The sequence below is a fragment of the Caretta caretta genome, chromosome 6, assembly GCF_965140235.1.
Source record: "Caretta caretta isolate rCarCar2 chromosome 6, rCarCar1.hap1, whole genome shotgun sequence".
In the NCBI taxonomy this organism is placed as follows: domain Eukaryota; kingdom Metazoa; phylum Chordata; order Testudines; family Cheloniidae; genus Caretta; species Caretta caretta.
Genome location: NC_134211.1, coordinates 15,779,887 through 15,783,919, shown reverse-complemented (window position 1 = coordinate 15,783,919; position 4,033 = coordinate 15,779,887). Strand labels below are relative to the sequence as shown.

General features: G+C 45.9%; 1 long non-coding RNA gene across 1 annotated transcript; it reads left to right on the top strand.

Annotated features, from left to right (window-relative positions):
• Positions 1-163: 163 nt before the first annotated feature.
• Positions 164-3,614, top strand: LOC125638090 (uncharacterized). Its single transcript, XR_007357150.2, has 2 exons — positions 164-604; positions 3,388-3,614. It is a non-coding gene; the product is annotated as an uncharacterized LOC125638090 (long non-coding RNA).
• Positions 3,615-4,033: the final 419 nt, after the last annotated feature.

Below are 4,033 nucleotides of genomic sequence, written 5' to 3'. Positions count from 1 at the left end.
GCTTTATTCTATTGCTCTAGATTAAATTCCTTAAGCAGATCTCTCCCTCAGAGAGCTGTTTTTCAAAAGTCCGCTCCGATGCACTTGAATGTTTCCATCATGCAGCCTTTATTGTCCCCCTTTCAGCTGTGAAATAGCACTAATCTCACACAAGCAAACTCACAAATCAAGCAAGTTCAGACACTGTCATCCAGAAGTCCCCCTGTACTAAAATTAGGAAACCATAAGTGGCTGCCTCTTCTTATAGGAGGGTGTGACCAAGCAACTCCCCAGCCAATCAGAGCCAAATTAATTCTGCAGGCATGAAGCAACTGAACTTGTTTATCATTTTGACATCTGGCACCAGAGCAAAAACTTGCAAATCTTAAACTGCCTTCACACAAGGAACTTGTGACACAGACAGCTGCAGCCTCACAGCCCACAGGCTGGGACTACCTACTCTCCCTACAAAGGGTACGGAGCCTGGATTGGAAGAGAACACAGTAGAAGGGCCATGTTGGGTTTTCAACGTGCATTCAGGTTGCTTAATGCAACAGTGAGGAAGCAGATTGTTCCCAGAGCAAATATTGTTTCTGGACCACCAGAGGAGATTGTCACTCCAGCTGTGAGTAACCTTTTGTTTAAGGGAATAGTGATAATCTGTTATAGTAAATGTAGCAGTTTATTGTGTTCTGGGCACTCAAAACTGATTACAAATATAGCTGATAGCATTGGGATCTCCTAAAATGACAAGTATCTCCTGTGTGTGATAGCAAAAAGGGGCTTTGCTGGAAAGGAAAATATAAATAATGCAGGGAGAAAGTAAAATACTGACACATTTTTTTAAGAAAAGGAGAAACTTAAGTGAGTGTTCCTTGGGGTGGGGATAGGAGAAGCTGCGACTCATGTTTTTCCATTTGTTGAATTTCATTTGGACATGAAAGTAAAAGTATAAAGAAAGAGGGAAATGATGAGTTTCACTCAGGAATAAAACCAATCCTTTTCTTACAAATGGCCAATCAAGTCACATGATGGATCAAATTCTGCTCTCAGTGACCGCTCTGAAGTCAATGGGGCTGCATGGCTGTAACTGAGGTTGACTCTCTTTGATTCCCAGGGATTATTTTTCTTTATACTCTACTTTCTTCTCTCATCAATCAAATGACAGAAAAGGCCTCTTTTCATCTTGTGCTTACAACAGTGGGCAGGGCAGAGACGTTCAGCTTTGGGTGCGAATGCCCAGCAGGCCTGAGTCTATAACAGGCCAAACCACAATCCCACTTCTAATCGCAGGGAGAGTGGGGTCCAGACCTGCACTGTATGGCTTGGGCCCATCTCTGCTCCACTCAGGGCCATCACAGAAGCTAGTGCTGCTCCTGATTTTGATAGGAAATGTTCTTTCCCTGCAGAGACAATTCCCTGCTTTGTGAACTGCTTTGCATAGTTGGTAAGGTGAAGGCCCCAAACAAAGGCCTCTGATCCTGTAGAGATCTCCATGTGTGATACTAAAATCAATGGAACATTGCACAGATGCAGGGATCTGCCTACATGGAGCTCACTGAGGGATCGGGGACAAACTGTGTGAACGGACACAAAAATCTCTCTCTACTTTTTACTCAACTTGAACCTGTCTGGCATCTACCGGGTTAAAAAAAGAACCCTCTTTGGAGGCTGTGACAGTGGTTAAGTCAGAATCCATTGTTGGTCAGATTGGTTACACGTACCAGGAAACAGGGGGGATCAGTCACCTGCAGGCAGACTTATGGCGTCACTTTAAACAGACAGTGGCAGAAACTAAACTCTGTTCCTTCCATTAAAATAACCCAGCTCCCTGGTTTGCGGAGCCTGCCAGGAGTGCCATGTTCAGAGGTGAACCTGGGCGCCTCTTTCTCGACGGGCCAATAATAAAAAGAAAGTTTAAAAAAAAAAAGTGTTATGGAAAGACGCTGTCTCATTCTGGCTATAAAAAACATTCCCCTTGTTGGGGGCGGGGCAAGGAGGGGGCATACTGCAACCACCTACTGAGATCTAGTGACAGGGCATCTGTGTGTCTCATAAGAGCTTGTGTCGCAGTTTGCTTCACTCTACTCGTTTTGTTTTTATTTGTATAGATACCATCTAACCCCTCCCTCTCTCTGTCAGATTGCCTCTCTTTGCTTCCAAACCAACCCCCATTTTAGTCAAGCCTTTAAAATGGGAATTTCCCCAGTTGAAATTGAATCGGCTACCGTCAACGTGTAGCTATGCAGAATCCCCTGTTGTTTTCCTGCTTTCTTCTCCTTTTCCAAGAGATTATGTGTGAGCAGGGGGGTACGGGCCTATACTAAACTCAAGAGAGTCCAATCCTGAGGCGCTGACTTGCTACTCAGTTCCCCATTCCTTACTCAGGAGCCTCCGAGAAGCTTTGCCAGAGTAAGGTCTAAATAAAAATGGAATAAGAGCCTCAGACTTTGATCCGAAGTTTTAGTTTATTAATATGCTTTGCTTTCAGGAACAGAGCACAAGGGCTTAATGTATGACAGCTGTATGTACAGTTAACTTAAGACTGTTTGCAGCCAGCGCAGATAACTTGTTACTAGGTGAAACTTTGTCCAGGCCATTGCTACTGTTCTGGGCACCTCAAAGTGATTTGAAAGTCAGACTGATTGTCACTGTGCCCTTCGGGAATGCATTATGTGCAGGCCGTGACCTTCTTGCTGAATTTGAGGAGCTGGCGGGCTCATGGCACTGATCAGTGACCTTGGAAGGCTGAGAGTGAGCAGTTATTGCTGGGTTGTTTTGAATACGTCCTACACCTGGAACCTTGCGGAGACATTAGACCGAGCCCTGCCTGCGTGGGATGAATTTTATGGCCTGGGATTTCTTGAACTATGGGAACTAACCAAACCAGAACAGGGAAGCTCGGCTCTATGCCAGCAGGGGGAGCTGGGAGGAGCCCTGTTTTTCAAAGCAGGTGCTTACGAGCCATGTTGTTCCAAACCAGGTCCCAGCTAATGGCAGGATCTGGACTAGGGAGCTGGGTTACTTTGATTTTCATGCCCAAACCGAGATGCAGAAATACACAAACATGCAGTGACAGAAATAAATTGACGTATCAAACCACATTTAGTCTCGATCTAGTGGGAATGAGTGCATTTACCCATAGCTCCTCCTCCCCTCCCCATCTCTCTAGTAGGCCGAGGCTGCGAACCTGTTCCCACGTTCCCTGCACACCCAAACTTCTGACTGAAGTCAGTAGGAGTTTGGGGTGCACACAGAATGTAGACCCACTGGAACCAGCTACACAGGCTTGTTACAGTTTGAACCCCTAAATCCCAATAAGATGATGTCCCATCTCTATACTGATCCATGACACATGGGCGGCTGCAGAAGACCCTATATGACCTCTGGTTTCTCTCCCATTGGCAGGATCAAGCCATTGCGCTGATTGTGATGTTTGCAACCGTCCTGATCCCATCGGGCTGGATTCTGGCACACATGGAGGACTACAAGCACAAGCCTAGCGAGTGAGAGACAGGGGGAAGCTGCATGCAGCCTAGTTTAGGAGAATGGGAAGAGAAGACTATTGAACAAACTCCTTCATGGCAATCTGACCTTTGAGGATTTTATAATTAAAACACCATGAAAAAACATAATGGGCTGAGCAGGTCTTTGTTTGGGTAGAAGAATTGGATTGTATCTGCTGGTTAGGGTAGACCCTAATCTGTACTACACCCAGCACAACAGGACCCAGTCCTGATGGAGGCCTATAGGTGCTATTGCAATACAAATTTTCTCCTCTTACAGCAAACTCTGACTAGGGAGCTTTTGATTTTCCTCTTAAGCCGGACATTTCATGCATCCCCACTCACCAACTTTACAGTGTAGTCTTAAGTCAAGTCCATGATGAACAAGGTTAGGAAGCAACTTACTACGCTCAAGTGCACTCAAGGTGCAGGCCCAGTCATGGAACTGCAACAGAGCAGAGATACTGGCAAGAATATGCTACATGGCCACTCACGGTTCAGGGGGACTGGAAAGCTGTTAAGCAGGGGCTGCTTCTCAGGGGTGCTGC